Source organism: Cornus florida, unplaced genomic scaffold (genome assembly GCF_030987335.1).
Source record: "Cornus florida cultivar Cherokee Brave unplaced genomic scaffold, ASM3098733v1 CherokeeBrave_3.0.0_Hap2_Chr02, whole genome shotgun sequence".
Taxonomy (NCBI): Eukaryota; Viridiplantae; Streptophyta; class Magnoliopsida; order Cornales; family Cornaceae; genus Cornus; species Cornus florida.
This window is the reverse complement of record NW_026775572.1, coordinates 73,274,785-73,300,632: the sequence shown is the minus strand read 5'-3', so window position 1 is coordinate 73,300,632 and position 25,848 is coordinate 73,274,785.

Below are 25,848 nucleotides of genomic sequence, written 5' to 3'. Positions count from 1 at the left end.
ACTTGGCCACATTACACATTCACACTATCTTTTGCACATCTTTAGGCATTGGTGCGGTGACACACCAATTGTTCTACATAAAATTCTTCATCTATGAAACCATTTAGAAATACACTTTTTATATCCATTTGAAATAACTTAAAGTTCCTGTATAATGCAAATGCAAGGAGCATTCTAATAACTTCAAGCCTAGCTACGAGAGTAAAAGATTCCTCATCATTAATGCTTTCTTCTTGATTATAACCTTGAGCAACAAGCCTTGCCTTATTCCTCACAATATTTCTTGACTCATCCTTTTTGTTCCTAAATATAATTTTAGTGCCTATGATGGTCTTGTCTTTAGGTCTAAGAACCAATTGTCGTACTTTGTGTCTTTCAAATTGATTAAGCTCTTCTTGCATGGCTAAGATCCAAGACTTATCATTTTCAGCTTCATGAATATTTTTAGGTTCAAGATGAGAGACAAAAGCCACATAGTTGCAAAGATTTTTAAGTTGTAACTGATCGGTTGATAATATGACCTAAATTTAATCAACCTTCGCAATAGCACGAATCATTGTAAAATAGGGCTATTGGTCGGGTAAGTCGAACCACTGGGACTGCGCTAATCTACGGCAACCTAAGTATCTAGAATCATTTTAGAGTGATATGGAGTGTTCATAGAGGATTTGTTGGTTGTCACTTAAGTTATGAAATTAAGATGCATGAACTAAAAACTTGCAAGAATTTAAATGAGATGAAATTCGATTAAAGACAACTAGGGGAGTGAATCCGTCTCCATCCCTATACACATGCTAGATTAGAGCTAAATTGGGGAAAAACAATATATAATGGCCAAGAATTATATAGCAACTCATGGTTGCCATATAATTAACAAGAAGTACATTGAATCACAAACAAGAATAATCCATCAAAGGTGAATATGTTTAGACTACCTAAACTAGAGTGTAGCTTAAACACATATACTTAAATGAAAGACTATCAAGCCCTTGACACAATGATGAAGCACATGAAGGTAGGGATTAAGCATACACCATCAAAGGGCTTCCCTAAGCAATGATCTATCAAAGTCACCTATCAACATGTCATTAAACCATTCCATAACCTAGTTTCCATTCTCACCATGAAAACTCAAGCAACATGATTAATGTAAGAGGTCATCTAAAACAAGATAAACAACTCAAATAAATCATTCATAGCAATATTAACATTCATTACAACAAATGAAGTGCTCTTGGTTATGAAAAGACCATAGCATATACATTGTAATCCCCAAAATAAAGCTAAACTAGATCATGCTTACAAGGGAGGGACTTCATCACCTCCCTAGAGGGTGAGTTAGTTACCCATAGAAGCTTTAGATGAAGGAAAAACCATGCCTTTTCCCTCCATTTTCGAGCTCCCTTCTTGTGGCTTCAAGAAAACCTTCTCTTGCTCTCCTCCCTCTCTCTAGAAATTCTGCCCTTCCAAGATATTTGATAATGAAATGCTCCTTTAGCTTTTGTAGGCAAGAAAACCAACCAAAACCCCTCAAAACAAGGCCCTCCACACATCTTCTACCAACTCCAAAAAGAGGAAATAAGAGATGAGGGTGACAAGGCACAAGTGGGCTGAAAATGAGGACTTCCGGAGGGCATTCTGCCCAATTTTCGAGCGCTCGAAGGTGGCTCTTCGAGCGCTCGAAGCTACTTTCCAGCTTGAGCCACTTTGGCAAAATGACCATAACTTCCCGCTCCGAACTCCAAATGACGAACCGTTTGAAGATTTGGAAAGCTAATTCAAAGCTCTACATAAACCATGTTATAATGAAAGTCCAGTTCTGAAGGTTGGAGGGTCAAAAATGAGGAGCAAGGTCGAAATCCATTGCTGCCAGGCTGTTCTGCGCACCTTTGGTTAAAATAGCATAACTCTTTGTTCTGAACTCCAAATGAAGCAAACTTTATGTCTTTGGAAAGCTGATTCATAGCTCTTCATGTTATATGTTTTGATGAAAGTCCAGTTCTCGAGTTTGCTAGGTCAAAAATGGCGATCAAACTCACTTCCCACTGCTGCCAGAACTTCCTTAATGAGCACCATGACATTTAAGGCTTCAACAAAAACTCATTCTTGCTCCTTTTTGGCCAATGAACCTGAAAATAAATATGAACATGCAAATGAAGGCAATCTAAATAAAATAAACAACTAATGGACTTAACTAATGCAAATAAGGGCGCTTGAATATGTAATATTCGGCGCTTATCAGTAACCTTGTGCCTACCTCTTTGGATGGATCACCAATTATTTGATTAATAGGATGATTATTGACAAACTTCCATTCCTTAGGAGGGTTGTCTCTGAAGACCAAGTCTTCTTTTTCATTTTTTGATTTTCTATCATTCATTTTTTATTTATTTTAATTATTTAATTATTTGATTTATTTTTTTCTGCGTTGCCTTGGGGTTTTGTTATGCCCGAGGTAGGCTTCAGTGTTCGGAACTGATTTCCGACACCACGTATATTGCATTATATTTTTCTTTTACTGCCCGCGTGTGTCTTAATTTCATAGAAAAGTATGCTTATTTTATTTTAATTTCCAAGGGTATAGATGCATGGTTTCTTCGGAAACATTTTCGTTTTTCGGGGTGTTTTACGTAATTATATTTTTGAGATATTTTACCTTAGGGACTTTTGTACAATTATTTTGCTAGATATTATGTGGAAGGACTAACTTGCAAATAGGGGAAAAGAGTGACAAGTGACACTCTCCCATTGGACCACATGTTGGCTTACCATTGGAGCACTTGTTAACTTTGATTGTTAACAAGTGTAGGCTTAGGATTAAACCTTGTGAGGAGGCCTAGATTAGTGACAAGTGGAGGGTGGATGTATGTGTGAGAGAGAGATGTAGTCTTGGTGTGTGCGTGTGTGTTTGGATAACAAAGCTTTTCTTATTTTCACCATTGGCCCTTGTTTGCTTTGGATTCTAGAGGGACAATTCTTTAGTGAGGTAGGGAATGTTGTATATCTATACCCTCAGTGTTTTATGTGTTCTTGGATTTGGTATGCATGCTTACATGTTAATTTCAAATTTTAGGGTTGTATATAGATGTATATAACTTAAGATTAACTTAGGGTTTTGTTTTATATAAGCCTTGTACTTGATTATTAATTTGTTTTAAACTTACTTCATTTAGGGATGCTTTGAATAATGTGATTTTCGATTAGTAATAATTAAGTTTCTATATTGTTGTGGTTAATGATTTAATTGTGTACTTAATACTATGTCGATGTTGAAATCATGGAATTAAAACTTATTGTACATTAGCATGGATGTATTTCAACTGTTGATAATATAGTAGTAGCTAGACTTGATTCTCATTGTGAACTTGATATTGGAATTGTCATTGTAGTTGAAGACTTAGGGCATATATTGTGTGTTTCCAAAATTTGATTGTGCATGGAAAGTGGAAAAGTGCATTATATACTTAGTATACTTGTTGTATAACTTGTTGATTTTTGGAAACTTAGGACGTCGTTGTCTTAACTATGGTTAGAGTACGGCTCTAATGTGGAAGATACGAGTTCTCCTTACACGTGCGCACTAGGGTAGTTCCCAACGGGCTAGTAACCCAAAATAATTATTATACGTTAGGTTTTATCTGGCGTGATGTCCAAGTATATATACATTTGTTTGATTTTGCATTTTTAATTCAAGTTGATCACATGGAGACATTGTAACTTGTTATTTTGTATTGGATATCCTAATGTTGTTTAATTGCATTACTGCTGTGGTTTATGTTGAAAATGTTCTAAAGTAGCTCTAAGATGATCCCACAATTCCACTTTGGATATAGGCTTTAGGTGGTATGAACCACATGTTTCCGTTTATATTAACTTGCAAAACCGTTAAAACTTTAGGTTATAAGCATGTACATTATCCTACGAGTAACTTGTTTACTCACCCTAGTTGTTTGGGTCTTCTTCAGGCATAGAAACTTTGTTTTAGATGCTCAACCTCCATAGCTTGGCTTGGTAGCAATTGGATATCTTTTGTGTACAGTATATCATGCAAATGTTTAGCACGCCCCTTTTGTTTCATTTTGTTAACCATAGATATATGGTATTTAGAAGCTTCGTTTAGCTTCCTTTGAAATGTGTAATATGTTATATTTTGATCCCTTTTGAAGGAGGAAATAGAATTAGGACTCGTTAACTTCTTGGTTGAGTTCCAATGTAATTTCCACTTTAGTATCATCTTTTGTATAACCTTGGATTACATGTAATGAGGCTTTAGAGCCATCTTTTACTTATTGTCTTTTATTGGTTAAATTGCACACTTAGGTTTACTGCACACACTTGCAAATGATCATTCATGTTTGGGGAGCTTGTTTATCATTTTTGGATGCCAAAGAAACCAGTTTGAAGCATTTAGAATGCATGTTTAGGTATCCCATTGAACCTGTATCTTCTGCAACTTTTTTTTTGCCTTGTTCCCAGGTTTGAGTCTACTCAATTACCAACTGAGCCGACTTTTTCTTCAATCTAGTCGACTTAGTTCTTAAAGGAGTCGACTTAGTTTTTTCAGGCTTCATTTTTCTCATTTTACATGCTATCAGCCCAAAGGAGTCAACTCAGTTGGCAAAGGAGTTGACTTGGTCACTAACTGAGCCGACTCAGTTGTCAACCGAGCCAACTCTTTCTTGTTGCGTAGTAGCATTGATGCCCTGTCTTCAAATGATCATAACTTATTCATTTTAGATCCAAATTAGGTGATTCTTGTGTCTAAATTCAAGGATTTTGAGTTATCTTTCGAATGGTAGAAATCCCATCTTTAGATTCTTTGCCTACTAAGAGATATAACCATTTTAGTGGATAGTGTCAAATTTTCTCTTGAACCGAGAAGGGGTTTTTAGGAAAACCATACCAAAAGTCCTTTGAACTTCTTGGAACATTATGTAATGGTTAGGTTGGGTTTTACAGACCTTATTTGACTTGTTTGACCTATTTTTGCTTTTGATTCCTTATAACCTTAGCTTCTGCATTCTTTAATTTCTTTTGAGTTCGTGACTTCATAGAAGGTTACTAGTTGTCTTGGAGGTAATGTCTATCTCTAGAGACTTCCCTTCTTTCTTGCTTCCACATTTCGGACTTGATATCAGGTCATCTTCAGGGTTAGTCATTGACGCACCGGATTCATAGAATTTGGGCCGTCACATTGTCATTAATAGAGAGATTCTCACTTGCATTACTTTTTTGGGAATTATCAAGTTTTAGTTTATCAATGTCAATGAGGTCAATATTTTTGTCAATCTCAATGATCATCCAAAGGGACATTTGGTCGTGGAAAATCAGCTTTATCAAAGACTATATGAATTGATTCCACCACAACTTGTGTTCTTTTATTGAACATTCTATATGCTCTATTTTTAGAAGAATAACCAAGGAAAATGCCTTAATCCGATTTAGGTTCAAACTTTCTTAAATTATCCTTATCGTTCAGCCCAAAACACTTACATCCAAAAACTTTAAAATAAGCAATGTTGGGCTTCTTTTGATTCTATAGCTCATAAGGAGTCTTGTTAAGAATTTTTCTAACAACAACCCTATTAATGACAAAACAAGAAGTATTAACGGCTTCAGCTTATAAAGATCTAGGAGACAAACGTTCATTAATAATAGTCCTAAACATTTCTTGAAGAGACCTATTTTTCCTTTCAATAACTCCATTTTGTTAAAGAGTCCTAGGTGCCGAAAGGTTATGATTATATTTATTTTCATCATAAAACCTTTTAACATCTTGATTATCAAATTCTCTTCCTCTATCACTTTTAATGCATTTGATCTTACATTCCTTTTCATTTTCAACTCTTCTACAAAATCTAGAAAAGATTGAGAAGGTTTCATTTTGTGTGTAAAAAAACACTACCCAAGTGAATCTAGAGAAGTCATCAACAAAGACAAACATATCGATTTCCATCAAGACAAGCAATTCTTTCAGGCCTAAATAAATCCATGTGAATCAGATCAAGTGATCGTGAGGTCATTATATCCTTTTTCTTTTTGAAATAAGACTTGTTTTGTTTGCCTATTTGGCAAGCACCACAAGTTTTGTCTATAACAAAGTTAGTCTTTGGGAAGCCTTTAACTAACTCAAATTTCGACAATTTAGAAATTGAGTCCATACGAGTGTGATCAAGTCTTCTATGCCATAACCAACTATTATCCCTAGATGATACAAAGCATTTAACAGTTTGGTCATACAATTCACATAAAAGCAAAGTATATAAATTTTCATTTCTAAGAGCGTTGAAAATTTGAATTCCATCTTTCTCAACAATACATTTATCCGATTTAATTATCAGATTGAATCCTTTGTCACATAATTGACTAACTCTAAACAAGTTATGTTTAAGACCTTTAACAAGTAGCAAATTGGCAATGGATAAGGTTGAAGATATACTTATAGTTCCAATGCCAATTACCTTTCCTTTGGAGTAGTTGTCTCCAAATGTAACATTTCCCCCGTTGTGAGGTCCTAATACTGAGAATTTTAAGCGATCCCTAGTCATATGTCAAAAGCAGCCACTGTCAAGGAACCATTTATCCTTGAAAGAGGGAGAGAATTTTATGCACACCTACAAAACAAATTGGTGTGATCTTCCTTTGGTACCCAAACGTTCTTGGGTCCATATGGGTAGTTTGACGAACATAAGATCTTTTGGGAATCCAAATTAATGAGGTTCTAAAAGGTTTCCATTTCTTTTTAGGTAATCTATTATTTTCATTTTCATTATATGGTGGGGGATGAGTACCACTTTTGACAAAATACTCATAGAAGGGCTTTCTTCTTCTTAGTAGATATAAATCTTTGGAGTGTGGAATGAATCCTAAGCCATTTTTGAAAAGTACACTTTGTTGATTTCCAAGCATCATTTTCAAATTTTCTTTACATTAAGTAAATTTAGTAATGATGTCCAATTGGTTTTCAATAATTACTTTTAGTGACTCATTTTCAGAAATGAGATTGCTAGGATCCTTAAGAAAGACTAGCTTCATTTCATTTTTCAAAAAAACAGTTTCAGATTTAGCTCTTTCAAGATTTTTAGAAAGAATGAAGTTTTCTTTTCTGAGGGATGTACATTTCAAAACCATTTTTCCAAGTTCTTTATGGATTTCTTGAAAATCATACTGTAATCCATTATATTCATCAAGTAAATCATTGAAAAACATATCTTCCTCAAAGGAAGAGTTAGAAAAAGAATTTACCTCATCGTCATTTGCCATAAGGCAAAGGTTTACTAGGTTGCTCACATTAAGGTCGTCATCACTTCCAGAGGTGAAAGAGTCATCATCCTCCCATGAGGCTTTCATTAATTTCTAATTGGATCTTTCTTCCTTTTCCTTCTCGTAAAGAATACAAACTGATTTAAAGTGCCTCAGTCTTCCATAATGGAAGAATGTGGATAGGTCATTTGAGAGGATTCACGAGATGATGATGGACTTTTTCTGAAATTGCTCCTTTTGTTGTATTTCTTCCTTTTAAGATATCTTTTGAAAGAAAGAGTGGCAAGGGCACTTTCTTCGTAATTTTTGATAGTGTCTTTAGACACTTCTTCATTTGTGGAGTCTTGTAGAGCAGTAGTTTTGGATCGAATGGCTTCCTTGGTAGATTGGTCCTTCATGGTTATCTTATATGATAGAAGAAAACAAATGAGCTCATCTAAAGGCAACTTTTCAATATATTTGGCTTCTTGAATAGCGGTAACTTTTGAGTTCCAACTTTTTGGAATTGCCCACAAGATCTTTCTAGCATGATCGGAAGAAGGATATATGTCATACCCCCAGATTTCCGGATGCGGGTTGGCCAAGCCCACGCCCGAATACTTAAGCATATAAAAAACAAATCAATAATAATCGAACATAGAGTACAAAAAGAATAAAATAGGAATAAATAATTTACTGAAAGAAAGCTAAAATAATAATCCAATAACTAAATCTTAGAATAAATTTCTATTAATAATAAAATCATTCTGATACAATAAATCTTCCATTAATACAACTCGGGAATCTATACTGTGTGGATCCCTAGAAAAATCCAAACTGAATAAGTGACAACAATAACTGTCTACAACTGAATAACGAAGCATAAAAGAATCTTCTATATAGAATCAGAAGAAAGAAGTCGATTGATCCCTACTCAGCACGAACAACCTCTACACCTGACGAACACTTGAAAAATAATGGTGGGTCAGGCCTACAAACAAGTTCTACACTATCACAGTCCAAATAGAGATCCGATACATATATACATCCTAGTCAATCCAACAATAACTAGTAGTCCATATATATAAATAGATACACACTATAGGAACCTAACAAAACTATAGGGTTGTCTCAACCTGAATAGTTGATAACATGCAAATTGCACATATAGTGGGCATGAGTACCTAGACCTACCAAGGTACACAACTACACTATCTCTAGCTACACATCCTTGGCAATATACACGCCCTAACCACTGATCCTGAGACTCAAGCTCATGTCATGGTATATAATTATATATCTAAAATCCATCTTATCCAACCATAAGTAATCCAAGTAGGTCATTCAACTTGTTCAGTTGACCTGACACGAATATAAATAGGACTTAACATTTTTAATTAATCCATTCACTTATACAAAATAGGTAGGACTTAACTTCTTTGTTTAATCCGTCCCTCGAATGCCACCGTCCTATACCGGTGCATTAAACCATACAATCCATAAATAAGTAGGACTTAACTTCTTTGGTTAATCCGTCCCTAAAATGCCACCGTCCCATACCGGTGCATTAAACCACACAATCTAATAAATGATGCAACAGATAAAGCAATACATCAAATAATCCAAAATAACATGATAAAAATCACATATATAATCTTTGCATATACTTAAGCAAAATAACAACTCTAAGTAACATGCATTTAATTTTTATAATAATAAATTAACATGCATCTCAAATAGATTATTTTAACCTCCAGGACGTAATTAAACTATTTAAATTCAATTAATTGATTAAATTAGTTTACTACCAATATTCATCAATTTAAATGGCTAAATAATAGTAAGCAATTAAATCATCCATTTATAATATGCAGACCTATTTAAAATGTCACGTTGTTCAAGTCCATAGCCTGTTAGTGTAAATTACACATTATAGGAGTTAGTCCCATCATTTTAAACATCTAATTCATCCAAATTGACCCAACATCATTGGAACAACCCCATCTGCCAAACAAAAACTTAAAAATAATTAATTTCTGAAAATCCCAAAGCGAGAGCAGGCTTTCAATTAAGGGAGCAGGCTTAGTCCTTGTGGGAGCCGGCTCCGTCCTAAAGGGAGTCGGCTCTCATCCTGAGGTACCCGGTTCCCTTCACCATGAAGCCGGCTCTCTCCTTGAGAGCCGTCGAAAATCATTAGGGAGCCGGCTCTATACCCTTAAGAGCTGGCTCTGGGCCTGTTCTGCTCCTTCTTCTTCATCTCTGACGTCCTCTAATCACTCCGATCATCATTGTTATGGGTCCAAACCCTCTGCTCTAAGTTACAAACCATCTCCATTAATTATACAGAGTCCTTATGAATCTTTTACACAAATTAAAACAAGTTATCATGCAAGAAATTTCAAGATCAAGCAATTATGAATATAAACACAAAAATTTTGTTTTAATTCAATTTAAGCATGCATATAAGATCCATTTAATCTTTGATTAATTGTGGAATTACCCTAGGTATGTATAGAACATGAAATCTAAGGGAAGGATTTAGAAGAAGAGCTTGTATTTAAGGTTTCGGTTTGAAACCTTCAATCGTTTTCTTCCTAAGCTTTCCAGCGACCTTAATTACCGTCGAACCCTCTCTACAGCTCGATCCTAGTCCACGAGCAAACCCCCAACTTCCCTCCTTGGCTCGGTCCTTGATTCTTGGTCAAGCCTTAGTTTCCTCTCTCTTTCAGTTTCCTCTCTTTCTCTCTGTAAAACTCTCCCTCTCTAGGTATAATATATCACGTATATAAAACCTAGCCTCCTCTCACAGACTTATAGTAGTATATATATATAGATTATAAATCAAACCCTAATCCTATATGTAATTCAAGTCTGCTAATAGGGAAAAGAATCAAAGAAAAAGAAAATAAAAACAATATACATATATATAGCCTAAGTCTAACGTGATACATAGACATATATATATATATATCTATATATATATATATAATATTTAATAATTAACTTATAACTATATATATATTGATTATATTGGTTATTATTAACTATAATAATAATTATTATTGCTATTATTATAATCTCCGTATATACATATATACTCATAGATATATGTACCTCTATCCATGGGTAAATAATCATACCCATTAGCCTCCTATTCAAGTAGTCCATGCAACCCATTCGGTTGGTCCATTACTACTATCCAAATCCATCCTTTAAAATAAAAATAAAATAAAATAAAATATAAAGTAATTATATCATTTAATTCTAACAATTAATTACAATAAAATCACACATCATTTAAGCAAGCAAAACATCCAATTAAGTCATCACACAAGCACCCAATTAAATTAAATAAATCACATAAGCAATTAAGACAAATAGGTATATAATCATATAGCTACATAAGCACATAACCACGTAAGTACATAAAATACAACAAAATAAATAATTAAATCCCTTTTATATCCTTTTGAAAATTAGGAGTATTACATTCCTTTCCCCTAACAAAAGGAATTCCGTCCTCAGAATTCACAAAATTCTAAATTATTTTCTTTTAAATTCATTTCTATTTCATTTGGACTCTGCCTCTATGTATAGGCTCCACTGCAATCCGAAGCATTAAATAAAATTAATGGTTCCTATATTTAAGAAACACATTAATCTTACTCCACATATGTTGTATCTAATGACAACTCAACCCTACCAAATGTTTATATAAGGGTATGATCCATAATCCTCCAAGTTCCATAATATATATGTACAAGACTCATATGCACACTGTGCTAATGATTGGATAACGCAAAATTGTAGGCTACTGCCTCAAATGATATACATAATCCACAAAAAGTCAATTTAATAAGTAAAATTGACCTTCCTCCAAAAATTACCTTGTTTCCTATATGGAAGACAACATGAACAAATTACTTCATGTTAGAAAACTCTAGTATAAGAGTTCAACGATTTACAAAAATCCGTTGCCACCTCCAAACCGTGCGCAAACCATTACAAAGAAGAGTATTTCTCTCTGACGTATCTTTAAATGAAGTCAAGGTCAGATTGTACAACCCTTGCTTCCATTTCAAACCAACAGGTGAGAGGCCTACACTATATAATATACAAAACCTCCAACGTTGTCACACTAACCTCCTTGTACCAATAATATGACAGACAAAAAAATTTTAAAAATAAAGTAAACACTTCCAATTATCCATGAAAACCTAGGATATATGTCCCAAGCATATCCTCCATGATCAAATGTAATTTCTCGATAAAATCCCCCGTCTAGAGATATAAAGCAAAGTTGTTGCTCCAATATCTTTAGAAAATTCCTTCGAAATAGCACTTTTCATCGACAATAATGGATATCCACATGCTATAACGTACTCCATTATCAGTGCAATGTAGAACTAATATGAAACTCTAAAGTGAACAATACTCTAATTAATGTTCATAAGAAAACTTACTCAATCCATCACTCTAACCCTTATAGAATCAAAATTCCATTCCAATGCGATGTCGATAATTCCTGCATACCATCCACTCCTGATTAATCCTACTCTCATTTTAATATAGGAAGTGGCAAAAATCTCTAATAATATCTTATTATCAATTTTCCACTTTTCTAACAGGTGTTACACTTAGAGACAGTTATATACATGTCCCTATTCGTACTGGCTCACCAAAACTAACATTGGATGTCTTGATGTAACTTATAACCATCTGAGTCCACCGTAAAATTATGAATTTTACATTTCAGTCACTCCGACCTCCGTAACATCAGTTATAGAATCGACTAAATCTCCTCTAGTACCTTAAACTCTATCTGAGTAAGATAATACCTCCTCCAGGGTCAACTCCGATATTTGAAGCTGACCACCTTAAATACCTTTGTAATAGCAAGTGTTATTATTACACATACTAAAAACTTCAACTGATAACTCAACAACTAACCAAAAGATTTAAATATCATATCGATTGTTGAGAGCATCCACTTCCATATTCCCTTCCACCAGACAGAACTTATGACACGATTCATTTAAGTCGTGTCATAATCCATTCTATTCGTATGAACTGATATCCTACCAATTCAAAATAGATAAAATTAAGCTGATTTAATTTATCAGTCAACCAATATCCCAACTAGAATCCTAACCCTTGTGTAAAATCAGCAATCCTTTAACTACATTCGTGAATAATACTCTGTCATTTCCATTTTAGTATAGGAAATGGTTGCAAGAATTTAGTGATCTCTGATGGTCCATCTCAATTATCTAATAAATATTAGACTAGGACACAAAATAACTATGTCCCTCCTCCTGCCTGTACTCCAAACATTTGTTTCATACCGTGAAGCATTATATTTCCACCAAGATAAATAAAGAACTAAAAGTTGTGAACCTCAGTCCTTACATCCTTCTTCCAATTTTTCTACAAAAAGTACCGTCAGTATGGTACCACCAGCTTTCGTCTACACCCATTGTTTAAATTGGAGCATCTCCAAAAGCTAACTCTGCAAATGAATCCATGCACTACTGATCCGTGATAAACTTACTGATAAAGAAAATCAACCAGTAATTCTATTCATCAAAAGTCAACTAGCTATAACTTTTCCACACACACCGTACACCTCTTCCTTATTATAGGTGATCAGTCTTACCATCTTATCTCTGACACATCTTGCCTTTTAACGAAAGTAAGTGTCAATTAGACTTCTTGTCTAACTTCAAAAGAATATGGAACCTCTCCATCCTCCAAATAAGTCATTAATTTCCTAGAAACAAATAATTGTTGCGAATTATGACCTTAAAAAAATTTTCATATTATTTATGCAAATGAATAAGACTTAGTTTCCTCCTCCATGTGCAACACCGGCAACTCCTCCTAATGACATGCCCTCGTGAATAAATTCATAATTAAAAATAGACCGGTGAAGATTTATTCAGTCTACTATCCTTACTTGGCATCATTTTAACAGGTACCTAAACCAGCACGAAATCCTCCTTCCGACTTGGTAACAACTTTTGGAATTTCCAAGAAGATGTTCAGCAAATCCAACACCTCCGATAAATCATCGTGACATTAAAGTATATCAAACTAATCATACTAGATTATTTGACTCATAGTGATGGTTTAACTATCCCATCCCAAATAACATACCATAATGATGCATATCCAGGTCCAACAGATTGGCTAGAATTATGTATATCTACCAAATCCTATGACCACATGCTCATAATCCAAGCGTAACTAACGCTATTACTCCATGTTATTTAAAATAGTAGTTGACTGATCACATACTTGTGTCCCTAACTAATCCATATACCAAAATCCTGACATAGTTAATTAAAATAAAACACGTATAAGAAACACAATACCACAAAATATACTCCTACTTAAGACATTGTTCTTTCTAGAGAAAATCTCCTCTGAAATTAAACTTACAAAATTGTTTCACAATTTCCTTTTATAGTTTCATAGGTAATTATCCAACCTCAAAACATATCCTTTAAACATATCTTAAAAGTAACATATGTTTGCCTAAGCAAATACTAAGGACTCAACCCTCATCCTCCCTATACGTGGAATGTAAACTGTCTAACTTGGCTTTATAAAGTGAATTAGAACGTCACAACATAATCCCCGTACTCTTCTAAACATGATACAAAATCATACGTTTCGTGCTGATAAGAACACCATCAAATCCCTAAACTCCTAAAGAGTACATCGTATATATCTCTTTTAGAGATGATAAGAAAGTTTAACTATATATAGATTGATCAACACCAATTCTACTAATATAATTCACTAAAATACTAGGCCATAAGATCACCTTTACACGATCATTCATGTTCAAGATTTAGTATCCTTTTCCTTAAATACTCAGAAATCTCTTCCATGAGGATCTTCTTCGGGCTCCTCCTCCTCGTTTTTCTCCTGTTTGAAAAAAAACTAAAGTCGTATTAGCCCCAATATACGGTGTCCTATCACATACACCTAAATCCTTCCTTGGCTTATACTTTAAAGTAGCACCAAACGAACCTAAACCTTCGATCCCTAATTTTGCCTTCTAGCAAAGAATCGATAATGATGAGTGCTAAAAAGTGCGCGTTTAAACCCCTTAAGTTAGGTATTCTAGGATCTTTATCTATCTTATTTCCCCGTTTTATTCTAATTTCATGTTATTGCCCTTTTTAGGCGCTTATCCCAAAAATAAGTTAATTCAGCCAAATAAGAGCATTAAAGAAGTTAACTCAAACTAGATGGAAGAAATGAGCAAAGTGGAAACAAAATGAAGCAAAGTGTAGAAATTCAGCATGTTCGATCGATCTCAGTATTTCTTCGATCGATCGAAAGTTCATCGATCTAAACAGTTTAAGATGGATCCAAGTCTTTGTCCTTATCCAAAAGAATCCAACAAGTTCGATTGATCCAACATTTTCCAGATCGATTGAAATGATTCGATCTTATCCACACCTATCACCCACCTACCACTTTTGTCTTCTTCTCAAAAATATCTCAGAGATTTGTCTTTATTTAAAAAGGCGCCGCTAAGGATGATCATCTTTGCAGCATTCGATGGATCTCAACCATGTTTGATCGATCTCAACACAGTTCGATCGATTGAACTTCCTTAAGTCCAAAAAAAAATAGATTCCAGCTCATTAAAAGTTGGCTCATGGTGCAATTATTGGAGGGACCTTGATGCACGAATCCAAACCATTGGTGTGACATTTGACCTACCTATATAAGGATTGAGAGCCACTTTTAGAGCATAGTTGTTATTCATAATTCATATATCTCATATCTTGGAGAGGAGGCTAAAGATTAGAGAGCTTTTACACATTTTGGGAGTTCTTTCATTCTTCTAGGGTTTCCATCAAGAAGGAGGGCATTCCTACCATGGAGATAGCCCTTGAGGGTTGGATGACTACTTCAATGAGTGGTTAGACATCTACTTGGAGCTAGAGTAACCCCTAAGTTTGCTTTCTACACTTAGTTCTTTGTATATTTTTGAGGATTTATTTGTAACAATGTTTTGATCTTGGATTTATATATATATCTTGTAGTTTCTACTTGATGTGTAAGGATTAATGCCTTCAATTGATTATCTACTTTTAACTATATGTCTATGTATGCTAGAATAGATGATTCATGTGATTTTCTCTAGATTTAGTGGATTTTATGCATGTCTATGTGTATGGATGAAGTTAATCTAGAGATGGTCAAAATATAGAGCTTAATGGAACACTCTTGCAATTTATTTGATGGGTCACACTTGTTTCTTGATGGATTGTACCACAACTTTAGCTTACTTAGTTAAATTTCATGTCTTTAGTGTAGATGTAATGTAGTTGCTTTAAATTCATAGATAGGTGGACAATTTACGCTTGTTCCTTGGTGTTCCATACTTATGAATTCATTAGGTGTATGTTTCTAGATAGTTATGTGTGCATAAGTTGTGGTTTCATTGAATGGATTTTGGTTTCATTTGATAGGTTATGCTTTCTATTTGATTTGGCTTGACAATCTATGCTAATTTGCCATACATGCCTAGTTTCAATTAATGTCACACACACACATAAGTTACAAGTCAATTTCCCCATTAATATACAATTGCTAGTGTCTAGTGAAGTTAAGCTTAGTGGTGAGCTCTAGTACCCCAAGTCCTCACCTCTATATCTTTCTCTAATTTATTAATCATTGAATTTTGTTTACTTTAATTTTATTTGCATAATAGCTTAATCAATCAATCCAACCAATCTTTGATCATTCAACCTACTAACCCTATATATTGTTTCCATTACAGAGGCACCCAAAATCCCGTGGGACGATCCCTACTCACCCTAGCTATATTTTTAGTTAGAGGTAATAGTGGCTTTTACAAATTTAAAACTTGGCCACATTACACACTTACACTCTTAGTTCATATCATTTTGCAAACTTTTGGTGAATCGGTATGGCAAACACCAGATAACGTACTCCTTTACTTATTTGGGTCTTTATCATTTTCACCTTAAACCCCCCATCCTCCTCCCAGTGTCAACCATTCTGTAATTACGGAATATAATTGACATCAGCTCCTCCTAACGAATCGTAAATAGAGTACAAAAAATCTTAATATGGGCTTTAAGTTTTAAAAGACGCAACACGCAAATCACAAAACGAAAACACTCCTAAGGACAATTGAACCTGGAGTGCTCTGATACCAACTATGATACCCCCGGATTTCTAGATGCGGGTTGGCCAGGCCCACACCCGAATACCCGAGGATATAAAAAACAAATCGGTAATAATCGAACATAGTGTACAAAAAGAATAAAATAAGAATAAATAATTTACTGAAAGAAAACTAAAATAAAAATCCAATAAGTAAATCTCAGAATAAATTTTCATTATTAATAAAATTATTCTGATACAAAAAATTCTCCATTAATACAACTCGGGAATCCATACTGTGTGAACCCCTAGAAAAATCCAAATTGAACAAGTGACAACAATAACTGTCTACAACTAAATAACAAAGCATAAAAGAATCTCCTACGTAGAATTAGAAGAATGAAGTAGACTGACCTCTGCTCAGCACGAACAATATATACTCCTGACGAACACCTGAAAAATAATAGTAGGTTAGGCCCACAACTGTTATACCCCTCGATTCTAGAGCCACGGGTGATCAAGTCCGAGCATAGATCCGAGGGATACCAAACAATTAAGTATATAAACAAGCATAGAATATAAGAAGAATTTAAAGATAAAAGAATAAATATGCTGAAAGAAAACTAAATAATAAATCCTCAAAATAATAAAAAAAAAAATAATCCAATATTTCCAAAACCTCTAAATATTATTACAACTCGGAAATCCATCTAATGGACCCGTAATAATATCTCAACTGAAAATAAATAACTGGGAAAAAAAAAATCCAAAGCTAAAACATGAAGAAACAACCTACGTAATCGGAAGAGTGAGTAACTGTCTCTACTCGGCACGAACAAGCTCTAAGCCTGGAACTGTCGAACACCAGAAAAATAGTAGTGGGTCATGCCCACGAACAAGTTCTACTCTACTACGATCTGAACAGAGACTCGATACACAGATACATCCTAGACAACTCAACAATAGCTAAATAGTCTATATATATATATATATATATATATATATATATATATATATATACACTCTATAGGACGCTCACTGGACTATAGGTCTGTCTTAACCTAAATAGAAGACAATATGCAAATCGCACATAAAGTGGGCATATGTACCTAGACCTACCAGGGCACCCAGATGTCTACTATATCTAGTTATCCATCCTAAGCAATATATGTACCCTAACCATGATCCTGAGACTCAAGCTCATATCATGGCACGATAATTATATATATATAAATCTATCCAAAACTAAGGTATGTCTTTCAACTGTTCATTCACCTGACACAAGTATAAGTAGGATTTAACTTTTTTAGTTAATCCATTCCCTTATAATAGAATAGGTAGGACTTAGTGTTTTGAACTAATCCATCCCTAATAGGCTACGGTCTCATACCGGTGCATATAATCCACAAAATCTAATAATTGATAGAACTAAAAATAAAGTAGTTCGTCAATTAAAATCCAGAGCATGTTTTAATGAAAATCAGATAAATAACAGAGCCATTATATTGAAATATTCAAAATTAATTTCCTATTAATCCATTTAATTTTCTAGAATCACAACAAGCAATTAAATCTTCCACAATCATTGACAACATGTAATTCAGTATACAAATTTTATGATGTCCAATATCTTAGCATAATAGCATAGAATAATATATTTCTAAGATTTTAACATGTTTATAAATCATTTAAACCCCCTCCCCCCCCCCCCCCCCTAAAAATTTAGATTTACACCAGAGCCCCTAGAAACCCAAAAACACATCAAAACTACATCCACTGGTGCAATTATAGCATGGAGCCGGCTCTTCCCAACAGGGAGCCTGCTCTCCCTTCATAGAATTGGCTTTCCCTCATGGGGAGCCGGCTCTCTCTCTCCCAAAGAGCCCTATGTTGAAAAATTAAGGGAGCTGGCTCCATCACTTTGAGAGCTGGCTCTACCCCTGCTTCCTATCATCGTCTTCATCCCCGATGATGTAAAATCCCTCTGTACTCCTTTGTTACAGTTCCTAGGGGTCCAAACTATGTCCCAAAACATCCTCATAATTTATTTAAATCAAGAATACATCTTTAATAACAATCAAAACACATATTCATGCAACAAAATTTAAGTTCAATCAATCCCAAATAAAATCACAAAACATTGTTTTAAAACTGTAATAGCATGCATATAAGACAAATTTTTAATATCCGATTATATCCTAGAGATTATCTAGGTTTGTACAGAGCACAACTCTAAGGGAAGGAGTAAGAGAAAAACTTGCCTTAGGTTTCAATTTGAAACCTTAAACTGTCTTCTCTAATTATTCCGATGACTCCTTAACAGCCGTTAAACACCTCTGTTGCTCCTGGTTCAACCCATAAGCAACATTCTTCCTTCCTCCTTAGTCTGACCTTCAATCTATGGCCAAAACCTAACTTGTTCTCTCAAACCACTCTGTATACGTGAATAGGGTTTTTAACCCAAGGCAGACATATAATGATATATTTATAGGCAATTTTAATTTAACCTAATTCTAATTTCCTAAGGAAAAGGAAAAGAAAAAATAAAATAAATAATATTGTAAGTATTAGTACCCTAATCCAATGTGATATCATATATATATATATAAACTATTATAATTATATAATATATAGCATATACTGAATATCACAATTAATATAATTATTAATTATAATTAATACTTAAAATAACCTTATATACATATATGCCTATATATATATGTGCCACTATCCATGGGTAATAACTGTACCCATTTAAATCTCCTATCCAAGTTGTCCATGAGACCCACACGGTTGGTCCATTTCTACTGTCCAAGTCCATCCTTAAATAAAAATTTAAAATAAAATAAAACAACATTTAAATGATTTAGTTCTTAACAATTAAGCTACACAAAATACACATAAGCAGATCCAAATAATTCAATTAAAGCATGTAAATTCAAATAAGCCAACAAACTACATTTAAGCACTTAATTAAATTAAACATATAATCAAATCATCAATTAACCAATTAAATAAATTAAAATGCAAATAAAAGAAATAAAAAATATACAGAGACTATCCTTTTAAAATTAGGGGTATTACATTCTTCCCCCCTAACAAAAGGAATTTCGTCCTCGGAATTTGCTCTTACTTCTTTCATTATTTCAGGAAACTGAGAGCGAATGGCATCCTCCTTTTCCTAAGCAGACTTAGCCTAATTATGGTGACTCCACTGCACACGCACTAAAGGTATAACCTTGTTATGAAGAATCTGATCTCAACAATCTATAATATGACACGGTGGCTCTATATATGTTGCATCCGGCTGCAACTCAATTTCACAAACATCGATATGCTAATACCGATCCTCATCTCGCAGAAATTTTTGTAGCATGGAAACATAAAACACATTGTGCACATGATCCAAATGGTCTGGAAGTGCTAACAGATAAGCCACAGCTCCAACTCGATCTGTAATCATGAATGGACCGACAAACTGCGGTGACAACTTCCCTTCCTTCCCAAAGCGCATTACTCCTTTCATATGAGACATTTTGAGTAGAACCTGATCCCCAACTTGAAACTCCAATGCACGAGTACGACGATCAGCATAACTCTTCTACCTACTCTGGGCAGTGCACATGCGATCCTTAATAAGAGCAATCTTTTTAGAAGTATCCTTAATGAATTCAAGACCCAAAAATCTACTCTCTCTCCAACCTCCATCTAACAAATAAGAGATCGACATGGTCAGCCATACAATGCCTCAAATGGTGCCATACCAATAGTCTTCTAGAAACTATTATTATAAGTAAACTCCACAAGTGGCAAATAATTCTCCCAATGGCCCTTGAAATTAAGAACATAAGAACAAATCATATCTTCCATGATCTGTAGATTATAAGCAGTGCAAAGATGCAACTCTATACCTAAAGCCTGCTAAAATCTCTTCCAAAATCTTGACACAAAGCTTGAATCCCTGTCCGATATAATAGATAACAGAATGCCATGTAACTTCACAACCACTATAATGTAAAGTCTCGCCAACTGCTCTGATATGAAGCCAGTGTGAATAGGCAAGAAATAAGCTGATTTAGTCAACATATCAACGATGACCCAAATGGAATTGTGATCCTTGAATGAATTAGGCAATCCCTCCACAAAATCTATACAAATGCTCTCCCACTTCCACTCTGGAATATGTAGTGGCTGTAAAGAAGATCCTGACGGCCTCTAATGATCAATCTTGACCATCTGACAAGTACTACACTAAGAGACAAAAATAACAATGTCTTTCTTCATACCTACCCACCAAAACTGCTGCTTCATATCCTGATACATTTTGTCTCCTCCTAGTTGAACAGAAAACTCAAAATGATGAGTCTCAGTCATCACATCCTTCCTCAAATTGTCAGCAGAAAGTACTACTAAACGCCCTTTGTACCTCAAACCTCCATCAGTTCCAATATAGTAAAATGGAATCTCCCCAGAAGCTATCTCTACAACTTTGTTAATGCACTATTGATCCGTGAGTTGTGCCTTCAGAACCTTGTGAATGATAGAAGATGTAACTACCATGCAAGCCATAAAAGCATCAGACAACTTATCAATGGTCTTTATAGCATTCCACGTAGTGGTGAATAAAGTAGAAAGACTCGCATACGACAACTGAGTGCATCTGCCACCATATTCACTCTCCGTAGATGATACTTTATAGAGAAATGATAGTCCTTCATAAACTCTAACCATCTGCGCTATCTTATATTCAGCTCCCGCTGAGTGAACAAATACTGCAGACTCTTAAGATCAGTAAATAATCTGAAGGACTATCCTAGTAGATAATGCCTCCAAATGCGTAAAACAAAGACCACAACTGCCAACTCCAAATCATGTGTTGGATAATTAAGCTCAAGAGGCTTAAGCTTACGAGATCCATACGAAATTGATTATACCTCCTGCATCAAAACACATTCAAGACCTTGCAAAGAAGCATCTGTGTAAACCAGATATTTTATCCCACTCTGTAGAGTAGATAGAACGGGTGCAGAAGTCAACTTGTTCTTTAGCTTAACAAAAGCTTTCTGACGGTATTCATCCTATATACATCGTACACCCTTTTTAGTCAAATGAATAAGTGGTCCTGCTATTTTTGATAACCCCTGAATGAACCTACGATAATATCCTGCCAATTCGAGGAAACTCTGAATCTTAGTAGGTGAAGTAGGCTGTCCCCACTACCACCTCTGAAACCTAAGCTGGATCTACCGCTATTCCCCTTTCTAACACTACGTGACCCAGAAACTTCACTTCCCGCTGCCAAAATTCACACTTCTCGAACTTGGTATATAACTGGTATTCACGAAGCGTCTGCAACATTGTGCGAAGATGTCTAGCATGATCATCCTCAGTCTTTGAATAGATCAAAATATCATTAATGAAGACAATAACAAACTGATCTAGGTAAGCCCTGAAGGCTTTGTTCATTAAATCCATGAAGACTGATGGTGCGTTAGTTAATCTGAAAGGCATTACACAAAACTTATAAGAACCATATCTAGTGAGAAACGTTGTTCTAGGAACATCCTACTCCCTAACCCGAAGTTGATGATATCCAGAATGTAGATCAATTTTAGAGAAGTATGTAGCTCCCTTCAACTGATCAAAAAGATCATTAATCCTAGGCAAAGGGTACTTATTACGAATAGTAACCTTATTCAACTCCCTATAATCTATAAACAAGCGAAATGAACCATCCTTCTTCTTCACAAACAAAGCTGGTGCTCCCCAAGGTAAAGTACTCCTACGAATAAAAACCTAATTGAGCAATTGTTAAATTTGATTCCTCAGCTCTTGCATCTTCACTGGTGCATAGTACCTGTAGCTAACTCAATCACAATGTCTATCTCTCGACTATGTGGCAAACCTGGAATCTTTTAAAAAACATCCAAAAATTCCTGTACAATTGGTATGTTATCCAGTGACATAGTAATCTCCTTCTCAGTCTCCTCATCCACATAAAACAAATAAGTGCTAGTAACCCCATTAGAACATGGCATAGCGACAACATACATATCCTGACCAGGGAATGGTGAAAATAATAGACCTATCATAACAATTAACTTAGGCATGGTAGTAAGATAACCAATCCATCCCAAGTATTACATCATAAGTGTGCATATCCAAAAGCAACAGATTGGCTAGAAATCTGAGTCTACCAATATCTAGTGTCACAGGCCCATCACTCTCATATAAAATGACAGTATCGCCTACAGATGTAGAAATACCATGAGATCTATCACAAACTTGCATCATCATCCCAAATAATGTAACAAATGATTTAGACATGAATGAATGTGTAGCACCCATATCAAATAAAATATGACTCTGTATACCATGAATTGGAAACATACCCTCAATAGCCTAAGGTGCCTGAACATCCTATGGCATAGGATTATACACCCTGCCATAATGCAACTGTTGCGGTGCCTGTCCATGAGGCTGTGGCAGTATCGGTAAGTCCAAATATGTCTGTCCCTGAATCCGTGGATCTGTGGAGCGGGTAAAGGTAATGGTACCCTCTGTCCCTGTTGCACATGTTGTCCCTGTCCCTGTCCTGCTCGAGGACACTGCTTGAAAGTGTGTCCAAGCTCTCCACAAGTATAGCAAGTACCCCTGAAAGTACCAAACGGCCTCCTCTGCTGTTTAGCATGTGGCTAATCCCATCCTATCTATGGTCCCCCATTCTGCTGCCTTTGAATAGGTGTCACATCTTTGTGAGCATCTGAACCACCCTTGTGTTTCTTCCAAAACTGTTGTCCCTGGAATCTGCCCTTATCATTTGTCGATGTCCATCGCCATTCCCTTTCTCAGCTGACTGATTAGTAGAGTCTCTATCACCCCGCTTCTCACCCTTAGCCTGTCTGAAGTCTAAGATCAATTGATACTGCTATAAAACAGCGTCTACCACCTCAACATAAGTAATGTAGGTTGGACTACCTGTAATAGCTCACTTAATAGACCACATAAGTCCCTTAACGAAACTATTGCATTTCTTTTTCTCTGTATCCACCTCCTCAGGAGTAAAAAGAGATAAGCGCGTGAACTGCTGCTCATACTCTGTCACTGTCATGTTCCTCTAATCTAGATTAATGAACTCTGTCTTCATAGCTATCCTGACTGCATATGGTAAGTACTTCTCATTGAAGTGAACACTAAACTGATTATAGGTCAATGAAGTTTTAAACGACTCCCGCCACTATAGTGCATCTCCGACTAGCTTAAAGGTAGCAAGCATCTGCTTCTGAACCTCTGTACACTGAAACACGCAAAGATGTTACTCGATGTCCTTCTTCTACTGGTGAGCTACTTTCGCATCAATGAAGCTTGAGAACTCAGGTGGGCTCCCCTTTATGAAAGAACTCCTAGCCTTTTCCTTAGGATCAGTCTGAATCACTGGTGCTAGTACAGGTTCCTGCTATACCTGTGGATGATTCCGAAGTGTAGTTGTTACACCTACTTCTATAACCCGAGCAATGAGGTCATTCAGATGAGGAAGATATTCTGGATCTCTTCCTTGATCCTGAGTCTGCTAAACTTCCTCATGTTCCACATGTAACTGACCACCATTTTCCTAAAATCCAGGCAATATCTGATCTTCCTCCATTTGCTGATGCTGTAGGAGATCTTACTGCCTACGTGCCACTTCCCTTCACTGCCAGTTTCTCAGATTGTTTCATCTAGTTTTTGCGTTAATCATTCTATTAACATATAAAGATAGACATCAACAAGATGTTAAACGAATCGTAAAGGAATACTCTAAACAAGATAATACACTACGCGGAAGTCTTATTATGGAATATAGAGACACTTGAACCTAGAGTGCTCTAATCCCAACTATGATACCCCTCGATTCTAGAGCCATGGGTGATCAAGTCCGAGCACAGATATGAGAGATACCAAACAACTAAGTATATAAACAAGCATATAATATAAGAAGAATTTAAAGATTAAAGAATAAATAAGCTGAAAGAAAACTAAATAATAAATTCTCGAAATAATAATAAAAATAATCCAATATTTCCAAAACCTCTAAATATTAATACAACTCGAGAATCCATCTAATAGACCCCTAATAATATCCCAACTGAAAATAAATAACTGAAAGTAAAATCCAAAGCTAAATCATGAAGAAACGCCCTACGTAATCGGAAGAATGAGTAATTGTCTCTACTTGGCATGAACAAACTCTAAGCCTAGAATTGTCGAACACTTGAAAAATAATAGTGGGTCAGGCCCACGAACAAGTTCTACTCTACTACGATCCAAACAGAGACCCGATATACAAATACATCCTAAATAACTCAACAATAGCTAAATAGTCCATATATATATATATAAATACATACTGTAAGATGCTTATTAGACTATAGGTCTGTCTCAACCTGAATAGAAGGCAACATGCAAATCGCACATAAAATGGGCATGTGTACCTAGACCTACTAGGGCACACAGATGTCTACTATATCTAGTTATCCATCCTAAGCAATATAGACACCTTAACCATGATCCTGAGACTCAAGCTCATATCATAGCACCATAATCATATATATATAAATCCATCCAAAACCAAGGTATGTCATTCAACTGTTCATTCACCTGACACAAGTATAAGTAGGATTTAACTTTTATAGTTAATTCATTCCCATATAATAGAATAGGTAGGACCTAGCATTTTGAACTAATCCATCCCTAATATGCCACCGTCTCATACCAGTGTATATAATCCAAGAAATTCAATAATTGATAGAACCAAAAATAAATTAGTTCGTCAATTAAAATACAGAGCATGATATAATGAAAAATCAGATAAATAACTGAGCACATTATATTGAAATATTCAAAAGTAATTTCATATTAATCTATTTAATTTGCTAGCACCATAACAAGCAATTAAATCTTCAATAATCATTAACACCATGCAATTCAGTATACAAATTTCATGATGTCCAATCTTAGCATAATAGCATAGAATTATACATTTCTAGGTTTTTAACATGTTTATAAATCATTTAAACCACCCCCCCCCCCCAAAGTTCAAATTTACACCGGAGCCCCTAGAAACCCCAAAACACGTCAAAACTACACCCACTGGTGTAGTTACAGTATAGAGCTGGCTCTCCTTAAGAGGGAGCCGGCACTCCCTTATAGAGTTGGCTCTCCCTTATGGGGAGCCGGCTCTCTCTCTCCTAGAGCCAGCTCTCCTCTTTAGAGAACCGGCTCTCTCTCTCTCCTAGAGAGCCTTATACTGAAAAATTAAGGGAATCGGCTCCATCCCTTTGAAAACCGGCTTTACCCCTGCTTCCTATCATCTTCTTCATCCCCAACAATGTAAAATCCCTTTGTACTTCTTTGTTATAGTTCCTAGGGTCCAAACTATGTCCCAAAACATCCTTATTATTTATTTAAATC